The 11,639-nt window shown below is 40.7% G+C and overlaps 1 protein-coding gene and 1 long non-coding RNA gene across 4 annotated transcripts in view; one reads left to right on the top strand and one right to left on the bottom strand.

Moving 5' to 3' along the window:
- The window catches only part of LOC106576889 (arginyl-tRNA--protein transferase 1), a 227,911-nt gene that overhangs the window by 170,391 nt on the left and 45,881 nt on the right, over positions 1 to 11,639 (top strand). The window lies entirely within an intron of this gene.
- LOC123728684 (uncharacterized) lies at positions 3,857 to 4,587 on the bottom strand. Its single transcript, XR_006760295.1, has 3 exons — positions 4,315 to 4,587; positions 4,113 to 4,209; positions 3,857 to 4,014 (listed from the first exon to the last, which is right to left on the bottom strand). It is a non-coding gene; the product is annotated as an uncharacterized lncRNA (long non-coding RNA).

Here is an 11,639-nt window from a genome sequence, read left to right as displayed (position 1 = left end):
TACAAACAATAGTGTGCAAGTATAAACACCATGGGACCACGCAGCCGTCATACCGCTCAGGAAGGAGACGCGTTCTGTCTCCTAGAGATGAACGTACTTTGGTGAGAAAAGTGCAAATCAGTCCCAGAACAACAGCAAAGGACCTTGTGGAGACGCTGGAGGAAACGGGTACAAAGTATCTACAGTAAAACGAGTCCTATATCGACAACATGAAAGGCCGCTCAGCAAAGAAGAAGCCACTGCTCCAAAACCGCCATTAAAAAGCCAGACTACGGTTTTGAACTGCACAAGGGGACAAAGATCATACTTTTGAGAGAAATGTCCTCTGATCTGATGAAACAAAAATAGAACTGTTTGGCCATAATGACCATCGTTATCTTTGGAGGAAAAAGGGGCAGGCTTGCAAGCCGAAGAACACCATCCCAACAGTGAAGCATGGGGGTGGCAGCATCATGTTGTGGGGGTGCTTTGCTGCAGGAGGGACTGGTGCACTTCACAAAATAGATGGCACCATGGGGATGGAAAATTATGTGCATATATTGAAGCAACATCTCAAGACAGTCTGGAAGTTAAAGCTTGGTCGCAAATGGGTCTTCCAAATGGACAATGACCCCAAGCATACTAACAAATTTGTGGTAAAATGGCTTAAGGACAACGAAGTCAAGGTATTGGAGTGGCCATCACAAAACCCTGACCTCAATCCTATAGAAAATTTGTGGGCAGAACTGAAAAAGAATGTGTGCCAGCAAGGAGGCCTGCAAACCTGACTCAGTTACACCAGTTCTGTCAGGAGGAATGGGCCAAAATTCACCCAACTTATTGTGGGAAGCTCGTGGAAGGCTACCCAAAACGTTTGACCCAAGTTCAACCATTTAAAGGCAATGGACCAAATACTAATTGAGTGTGTGTAAACGTCTGACCCACTGGGAATGTGATGAAAGAAATTAAAGCTGAAATAAATCATTCTATTATTCTGACATTTCACATTCTTAAAATAAAGTGGTGATCCTAACTGACCTAAGACAGGGATTTTTACTTGGATTAAATGTCAGGAATTGTGAAATACTGAGTTTAAATGTATTTGGCTAAGGTGTATGTAAACTTCCGACTTCAACTGTATGTACCGTTATGTTAGCTATCTACCTAACGTTAGTAGTGATACATCAAACTTGACAGTATATTAACTATAGGCTATCTAACTACCCAATGTTTATCGACTTGAGTATTCCCATTATTCTTAGCTTACCTAAATGGTATAGTCGTTTTGCGTTCTCAATGACCATTCGGTTGCTTTCGTAGTTTCGCTCTAGCTATCTACACCGATTTCAGAGCACTCTCGTCTGAGTAGTGTACCAGAGCGCCGAATGATTTTATGAGCGCTCAACACCCGTTAAATATGGCAGGTGTCAGCAAAAAAGCACAATTAAATTGTTTCCAGCAGCACATTTACAGTCACCAACACTCTGGTTAACACGAGAACTGCCTAACCAGCTATGCCAGGGTGAGCAAAATGGTCAGAGTGGTCTAATTTGTTTCTGGAAGTAGCTAGCAAGCATGCTATCCTTTTGAGTAAGCTGTCATCTATAGGAGTGGGCACTGATGCCTGCCAATGGTTTTATGACTATCTTAAAGATAGAACTCAGGCCGTCATGGTCGACGGGGTCAAGTCTGACTCCTTACAGTTACTTAAAGGGGTCCCTCAGGGTTCAATAATTGGCCCACTATTGTTCTCACTTTATATAAACAACATTGGTGATGATGTCAGATATTGTAAATTCCATTTATATGCAGATGACACAGTGATGTACTCTATTGCTCCAACAGCGGACCAAGCTTTAATGCAGTTGGAGTCAGATTTTTTTAGGATACTACAGGGGTCTCTTTTACAGCTTAAACTTGTTTTAAACGCTAAGAAAACAAATGCCATGTTTTTTTCTAGGTCTAAACTCTGTTAGAAACACTTTTGTAATCACTAGCTTGGATGGTATTCAAATCAAACAGGTCTCTGCATATAAATATTTAGGGGTATGGTTAGATGATAGGCTTTCTTTTAAAAAACATGTTACTGAATTGGGAAAAAAGCTCAAATTCAAGATAGGGTTCCTTTACAGAAACAGGGCTTGTCTGTCCTTTGTAAATAGAAAACAAATTGTGCAGGCTACTTTTATGTCCGTTTTAGATTATGGTGATATTATCTATACGCATGCATCGGCAAACACATTAAAACCACTGGATGCTATTTACCATTGTGCACTCAGGTTTATCACGGGTGATAGTTACAAAACTCATCACTGTATCCTATATCAACATGTTGGTTGGGCCTCTCTATCTGTGAGGTGAGAGCAACATGCTCTCTTGTTTATTTATAAAGCGCTTCTTTTAAAACTACCTCCATATATATCATCATTAATTTCCACTAGATATACACATTTTAAAACCAGATCACAGATGTGGATTACATTAGAGACTCCTGCGGTCTCCACAGAGTTGGGTAGGACTGCCTTTAGTTCCTTTGTGCCTTATTTATGGAACAAACTGCAGATCCAACTTAAGTTAGACACTCTGGTGTCCCTTGCCCATTTCAAAAATGTTATGGAGGATCAATATGATGTTGTCTGTGATTGTTTCTGTTGAATTGTGTCTTTGTTTTGTGTGTTTGAAATGTTCTTGTCTGTATGCCTAAAACTGTACATGTCAACATGTTTACATAGGGCACAGCCGTAAAAGAGATCCAGGTCTCAGTCTGTTTTCCCTGTTAAAATAAAGATTAAAAAAAAAAAAAAAAAGCTAGCCAACGTTAGCTTAGGTGCTTAACTGCCGTTGTAAGGCCAAAATGCTGAAATCAGCCCTACAACGTGAGAGTGAAACGGTCAGAATTTACAAACTGACAATGCTCTGAATTTATGAGCGTCACATTGTACAGCGCCATTCCATCCTAACAGAAAGACAGAGGGTTTTTAGTTTTTCATGGAATAGAAACACCATGATATTAATTCAATTAATTAAAGAAGTACCAGTCAAAAGTTTGGACACACCTACTCATTCCAGGATTTTTCTCGATTTTTACTATTTTCTGTATTGTAGAATAACAGCGAAGACATCACAACTATGAAATAACATATATATATAATCAGTTAAGAACAAATTCTTATTTACATGGACAGCCTACTCATTCCTCCCCGTCAAGGAATTTAACCGCGTCTCCCGCGTGCCCTCCCCGTCTATGGTTATGCCAATATGGAAGACTATCAAGTGCTTCTCAAAGATGCCCTCTGGTGGTCAAACTAGCACTAACTTGCAGTAACAGAAAAAATTTTGACAATTAAATGACGTGCCACAGAATGCTGCAGCAGCACGCAAGGAGTGCCGCTGTATGACACAACTTTTAAAGGAGGAACCACTGTAGCAGGTGTAGCCCATCATGCAAAAGTTTCCTAGTAGCAGGACAATAGACGTTTTATAGCCCGGCTACTGTAGTGAAAATCCCTCAACTTGCAATGCATTCTATGCCTTAGTACCCTAAAGTGTTAGATTTCTAACTCAAAACAGCAGTACAGTATTTCTTCAATATCTTTATGCTTTCTTTAATAAAATAACGAGAAAAAAGACATTCAAATGCAGATGTTTATTTAAACTACATTTTAGTTACACTTCCACCCAGCTCCACGACCAGAGGTAAAACCTTGCTGAGATGATCAATGTATTTGTTGCATTGTTGTATCGTCAATTTTTCTAGCTAAAACATCTTGATGGCCTTGAACAGTTCATCTTTGCTTGTCGGCTTGGCAGAGTTACAGATTAATGTTTTCAGTTGATGCCAAATAAGCTTGATCGGGTTTAAATCAGGAGACCTACATGTAGAAATAATGTAGGTCTACCGTAGAGTGTTCTAGGTCTTTCTTTTTTATTTTTATTTTACTGCATAAAGGTCTACTTACTCTGCTGGCGTCTTGACCAGGTTTATGTCCTCATTTGCAATGCAAACCCGGGCGGCAGTGTGTTTTGGGTCATTGTCTGCATTTGGAGAAGAAAAAAGACATTTGACCTAACAGCCAACATTAGGTACAATAATAGATAGGCCTAAACGTAACACAATATTGCAATAATCCTACCTTGAAAGAAACGCTGTGGTCCCAGGAACACCTCTGACATTGGGTCCAGCATATCTCTTGATGATTTCTTCCTCAAAGAAATCTCGAGCCTTGATGCCTGAAAAAGTAGGCAAGAGTGAATTATTGTGGAACACAAAACAGTCCGTGAGTTGTAGACTTCAATATTTTATGTACCTTTTGCTTTGTAAATAGCCAAACTTACCATCAAAAATCAAATATGGGCCTGGTGAGAAATTGCCCCCCACACATGGAGTTTGAGCGGATGCTTAGGACCTGGTTTGCTTGATCTTCTTCCTTTTTCTCTGTAGCAGTTTTGAGCAAATTGCTCAAGGGCCATGGTTGAATCGTCTGTGAAGATGACGTCATTGAATGTCTCGCCCGCTTTGATCTGGGCCTGTAGCACGCAAAGTTCTTTGTTTGTCAGACGAATCATTGGGTCGAAACTACAGAACAATACAAAACAAGCGAACACACATGGTTAATCTTTCTGGGAAGGGGGTTCCGCTAGCGGAAACACCTGGCCTACAGCCAGTGAAATTGCAGGGCGCCAAATTCAAACAACAGAAATCTCATAATTAAAATTCCTCAAACATACAAGTATTATACACCATTTTAAAGATACACTTCTTGTTAATCCAGCCGCTGTGTCAGATTTCAAAATGGCTTTACGGTGAAAGCACACCCTGCGATTATGTTAGGTCAGCGCCTAGCCACAAAAAAAACATACAGCCATTTTCCAAAGGAGAGGTGTCACAAAATTCAGAAATAGCGTTACAATTAATCACTAACCTTTGATCTTCATCTGGTGGCACTCCCAGGACTCCGTTAGACAATAAATGTTTGTTTTGTTTGATAAAGTTAATCTTAATGTCCAAAAACCTCATTTGAAATTGGCGTGTTATGTTCAGAAATGCATTGTCTCAAACAAACATCTGGTGAAAATGCAGAGAGCCATATCAAATTACAGAAATACTCATCATAAACATTGATATAAGATACAAGTGATATACATACGATTAAAGATACACTTCTTGTTAATCCAGCCGGTGTGTCCGATTTCAAAAAGGCTTTACGGTGAAAGCACATCATGCGATTATGTTAGGTCAGCGCCTAGCCACAAAAACCATACAGCCATTTTCCAACCAAGGAGAGGTGTCACAAAAGTCAGAAATAGCATTAAAATGAATCACTCACCTTTGATGATCTTCATCTGATGGCACTCCCAGGTCTCCATGTTAGACAAATGTTCGTTTTGTTCGATAAAGTTCATCTTTATGTCCAAATACCTCCTTTTTGTTTGCGCGTTTAGTCCAGTAATCCAAAGGCACAAAGCCTAGACGAAGAGTAAAAAAAGTTCCATTTGAGTTCGTAGAAACATGTCAAACCATGTTTCTAATCAATCCTTAGGGTGTTTTTATCATAAATATTCAGTAATGTTTCAACCGGACAATATTGTTTTTATTAGAAAGGAAAGGGAACGGAGCTCGCGTCACGGCCACGCGTGTGACTAAACTAAAAGCTTTCACCTGGGCCATCTGCTTAGAGTGCTCTTATTCGCTCCCCTTTCACAATAGAAGCCTGAAACAACTTCTAACGACTGTTGACATCTAGTGGAAGCCTTAGGAAGTGCAATCTGACCCCACAGACACTGGATATTCGATAGGCATTTACATGAAAACTACAAACCTCAGAATTACCACCTCCTGGTTGGATTTTTCTCAGGTTTTCGCCGGCCATGTGAGTTCTGTTATACTCACAGACATTATTTGAACAGTTTTGGAAACTTTAGAGTTTTCTATCCAAATCTACTAATTATATGCATATTCTAGCTTCTGGGCCCGAGTAACAGGCTGTTTACTCTTGGCATGCTTTTCATCCAAACTTCCCAATGCTGCCCACTATCCCTAAAGAGTTAAGCAAGTACCAGTCAAGTTTGGACACACCTACTCATTCCTGGATTTTTCTTTATTTTTACTTACTTTCTACATTGTAGAATAATAGTGAAGACCTCAACTATGAAATAACACACGTGGAATCGGTTAAGAACAAATTCTTATTTAAATGGACAGCCTACTCCTTCCTCCCCTTCCGGGAATTGAACCTCGGTCTCCCGCATGACCGCATTCTCTAGTACAAACATGGCCTGCTCTCCCTTATGTAAGGTTTTAGGCACTTTCCCATGTTTACTACAGTATGTATTGTAGGCTACGTTTACTTGTCAGACTGCACAGTAGCCTAATAAACAAATTCAGATGGCTTATCTTCAAAATGCTTTATTATCCAAATGTAAAAGCATGTACTGTATTTCTTCATCTATCAAAATGCCGATGTTGATTTAGTTATGGATCCATAACTAATTATTATGGGAATAAATATCACTGAATTTCAGAAATATTGGATTAAAGTTGTCTAATGAAGGCAAACAATTTAGAATCCTCCAATCCTCTTATGCTGTAGCCTAGCCCCGACCGTCACGTTGTACAGCGCCATATTTTCCATTCCATCCTAACGGAAACCCTGAGGTTTTCATTTTTCTTCGAATAGAAATACCATAATATTAATCAAATTAATTAAGTCAAATTTCTGGAAATAAATCCCACGTACCATGTTAATACAAAAAGGTTTTAAATTCTCTAGCAATGGCAATTTTGAAGACTCAAATGCTTATCTTTGAGAAGCCCTCTGGTGGTCAAACTAGCACTAACTTGCATTAACAGAAAAAATGGCTGACAATTAAATAACGTGCCACAGAATGCTGCAGCAGCCCGCAATGTGTGTTGCAGTATGAACCACTGTACAAGGAGTATCAGTACCCAGTCAATATGCAGGGGTACAAGGTAGCTGAATTAGTATGTACATGTAGGTAGGGGTAAAAGTAACTAGGCAATCAGGATAGCATGTTAACAGAGTAGTGGCAGCACAGTGTGAAATTGTGTGTTTTTGTGTGGCGTCGATATGCATGTGTGTTGGTGTAAGTGTGTGTGGGTAGTCCAGTGAGTGTGCATAGTCAGTGCAAAAAAAAGGTAATTGTAATAGTCAGGGTAGCCATTTGATTAACTGTTCAGCAGTCTTATGGCTTGGGGGTAGAAGCTGTTCAGGTGCCTTTAGGTCCCAGACTTTGCGCTCCGGTACCACTTGCTGTGCGGTAGCAGAGTGAACAGTCTAGCTTGGGTGGCTGGGGTCTTTGATAATAGTCTGCAAACACTGCCAAATCCGACGCGTGTTGGAGCCGGTGTAGTAGGATTCTATCTTAGTCCTATAGTGATATTTTCCATGTAGGATGTCGTAGCGGGCTTTCTTGTAAGCGTCCTTGTCCCATTCCTTGAAACTGGTAGCTGTAGCCTTTAGCTCGACGCAGATACTGCATGTAATTCATGGCTTTTGGTTAGGGTACATACAGTCACTGTGGGGACGACATCGTCGATGCACTTATTAATGAAGCATGTGACTGATGTGTAAAACTCAATGTTATCCGATGAACCCCGTATCATATTCCAGTCTGTGCTAGTGAAGCAGTCTCATAGCTTAGCGTCCGCTACATCTGACCAGTTCCGTACTGAGCGCATTACTGGTACTACCTATTGTAGTTTTTGCTTGTAAACAGAAAGCAGGAGGATGGAGTCATGGTCTGATTTGCTGAAGGGAGGGCGAAGGAGGGCCTTGTATGTGTTTCTGTGGATAGAGTAAAAGTGGTCCAGAGTGTTAGTGCCTTGTGGTGCAGGAGACGTGTTGGTAAAACGCATTAAAGTTTCCACCCACTATAAATGCTGCATCTGGGTGTGTTTTTTCTTGTTTATTTATGGCCCTGTACAGCTTGTTGAGTGCCTGCTTAGTGCAATTCTGCTGTTGGGGTGGGATGTAGACAGCAAAAAAAAGGTATTTAATTTACCATGAGGTATTCTATTTCAGATGAGCAAAAAAGCTTGAGATATCATCACACCAGATGTTGTTTACAAAGAGGCACACCCCTCCCCCTTTGGTTGTGCCTGAGTCCGCTGTCCAGTTGTGACGAAGCATGGAGAAACACCTTGAGTTTTATGTCCATATCGACCGTCAGCAAAGTAAGGATAAACACAAAAAAAAGTAGCAAAATCGGGTTGGAGCACGTAAGATGTCAGCCGTCTCCATCTGCATCATCTTATCTCCAGCCTGGTCCCAGGTCTGTTTGTTTTAATGGTCATTGTTTGGCATGACAAATCATACATTCTCTAAAGAAACAGATGGCTGTAAATTGATACTTTAACTTCACTAGGGTAGGGGGCAGCATTTGGAATGAAAAGCATGCCCAAATTAAACTGCCTGCTACTCAGGCCCAGAAGCTAGGATATACATATAATTGGTAGACTTGGATAGGAAACAGTTTCCAAAACTGTTAATATAATGTCTGTGAGTATAACAGAACTGATATGGCAGGCGAAAACCTGAGGAAAATCCATCCAGGAAGTACTATTATTTTGAAAGGCTGTTTTTCCATTGAAAGCCTATCCACCATACAAAGACTTAGGACCCAGTTCTTCTACATGTGACCAGTCTTTAGGCATTGTTTCAGGCTTTTACAAAAAAAAAATGGGGGAGATACAGCACTTTCAATGAGTGGACAGTGGAAATTTCCACACATGAGCTCAGCGCGTGATCGGGAGCACGCCTTTCTTGTTTCTCCTTTTCTATTGACGAAGATATTGTCCGGTTGAAATATTATTGATTATTTATGACAAAAACAACCTGAGGATTGATTTTAAACATCGTTTGACATGTTTCTACGAACTTTTATTGTACTTTTTTGACTTTTCGTCTGGATGTTGAGTGCGCTTTGTCCCTTTGGATTACTGAACTAAACGCACCAACAAAACAGAGGTTTTTGGACATAAAGAGGGACATTATCGAACAAAACTAACATTTATTGTGTAACATGGAGTCCTGGGAGTGCCACCAGATGAAGATCATCAAAGGTAAGTGATTCATGTAATCACTATTTCTGACTTTTGTGAGTCCTCCTTGGCTGGAAAATGTCTGTATGGTGTATTGTGGCTAGGCGCTGTCCTAACATAATCGCATGGTGTGCTTTTGCCGTAAAGCCTTTTTTGAAATCTGACACAGCGGCTGGATTAAAAAGACGTTTCTTTAATCCTATGTATAACACTTGTGTCTTTCATCAATGTTTATGATGAGTATTTCTGTAATTTGATTTGGCTCTCTGCAATTTCACCGGATGTTATTTGAGACAATGCATTACTCTACACAACGCGCCAATTTAAACTGAGGTTTTTGGACACAGAGGGACTTTATTGAACAAAACTAACATTTATTGTGTAACATGGAGTCCTGGGAGTGCCACCAGATGAAAATCATCAAAGGTTAGTGATTCATTTAATCGTTATTTCTGACTTTTGTGAGTCCTCTCCTTGGCTGGAAAATGTCTGTATGGTTTCTTGTGGCTAGGCGCTGTCCTAACATAATCGCATGGTGTGCTTTCGCCGTAAAGCCTTTTTGAAATCGGACACTGTTGTTGGATTAACAAGAAGTTTATCTTTAAAATGGTGTATAATACTTGTATGTTTGAGGAATTTTAATTATGGGATTTCTGTTTGAATTTGGCGCCCTGCAATTTCACTGGCTAATGTCGAGGTGGGACGCTAGCGTCCCAATGATACCAGAGAGGTTAACTCTGACAGTATCAACATTTCAGTTTCCATTTTTATATTTCATACCACTGTCTATTTGAAGACTGTTTGGTAGTACTGATTTACAATTTTGTTACTGATTTGGTGATGGACTGTATACAGTGCATTCGGAAAGTATTCAGACCCCTTCCCTTTTTCCACATTTTGTTACTTTACAGCTTTGTTCTAAAATTGATTCAATTTTTTTTTTTTACCTCAATCTACACACAATACCACATAATGGTTTTTACAAATTTTAACAAACATATAAAAAAATCCAAATAAGATACCTTATCTACAAGTATTTAGATCATTTGCTGTGAGCCTCAAAATTGCTCTCAGGTGCATCATGTTTCCATTGATCATCCTTGATGTTTCTACAACTTGGATTCCACCTGTGGTAAATTCGATTGATTGGACATTATTTGGAATGGCAAACACCTGTCTATATAAGGTCCCACAGTTAACAGTAAATGTCAGAGCAAAAACCAACCACTGAGGTTGAAGGATTGTCCGTAGAGTGGAGCGGGTCGAGAGTGTCCGCATCACCAACGAACTATCATGGTCCAAACACACCAAGACTGTCATGAAGAGGGCACGACAAAACCTTTCCCCCCTCAGGAGACTGAAAAGATTTGGCATGGGTCCTCAGATCCTCAAAAAGTTCAACAGCTGCACCATTGAGAGCATCCTGAACGGTTGCATCACCACCTGGTATGGCAACCGCTCTGCATCTGACCGTAAGGCGCTACAGAGGGTAGTGCGTACGGCCCAGTACATCACTGGGGCCAAGCTTCCTGCCATCCAGGACCTATATAATAGAAGGTGTCAGAGGAAAGCCCATAAAATTGTCAGAGACTCCAGTCACCAAAGTCATAGGCTGTTTTCTCTGCTACCGCACGGCAAGCAATACACGGAGCCTAGGACCAAAATCCTCCTTAACAGCATCTACCCCCAAGCCATAAGACTGAACAATTAATCAAATGGCCACAGGACTATTACATTGACCCCCCCTCACCCCCAATTTATTTTGTACACTGCTTCTACTCGCTGTTTATTATCTATGCGTAGTCACTTCACCGCTACCTACATTTACAAATTACCTCAACTAACCTGTATCCCCGCACACCGACTCGCTACTGGTACCCCCTGTATATAGCCTTATTATTATTTTATTATTTTATTTTTTAACTTTTTAGTTTATTTGGTAAATATTTTCTTAACTCTTCTTGAACTGCACTATTGGTTAAGGGCTTATAAGTAAGAATTTCACAGTAAGGTCTACACTTGTTGTATTCGGTGCATGTGACAAATAAAGTTTGATTTGATTTAGAGAGTTGAGACGGGATTGTGGCACAGAGCTGGGAAAGGGTACCAAAAAATGTCTGCAGCATTGAAGGTCTCCAAGAACATTGTGGCCGCCATTATTATAATATGGAACAAGTTTGGAACCACCAAGACTCTTCCTAGAGCTGGCCTCCTGGCCAAACTGAGCAATCGGGGGAGAAGGGCCTTGGTCAAGGAGGTGACCAACAACCTGATGGTTACTATGATAGAGCTCCAGAGTTCCTCTGTGGAGATGGGAGAACCTTCCAGAAGGACAACCATCTCTGCAGCACTCCACCAATCAGGCCTTTGTGGAAGCGTGGTCAGATGGAAGCCACTCCTTAGTAAAAGGCACATGACAGCCCGCTTGGACCATGAGAAACACAATATTCTGGTTGGATGAAACCAAGATTGAACTCTTAGGCTTGAATACCAAGCGTCACGTCTGGAGGAAACCTAACACCATCCCTACTGTGAAGCATGGTGGTGGCAGCATCATGCTGTGGGGATGTTTTTCAGCGGCAGGGACTGGGAGACTAGT

This window comes from Salmo salar, chromosome ssa18, assembly GCF_905237065.1.
Source record: "Salmo salar chromosome ssa18, Ssal_v3.1, whole genome shotgun sequence".
In the NCBI taxonomy this organism is placed as follows: domain Eukaryota; kingdom Metazoa; phylum Chordata; class Actinopteri; order Salmoniformes; family Salmonidae; genus Salmo; species Salmo salar.
The sequence above is the reverse complement of the archived record's forward strand: the minus strand, read 5'-3'. Positions and strand labels throughout refer to the sequence as shown.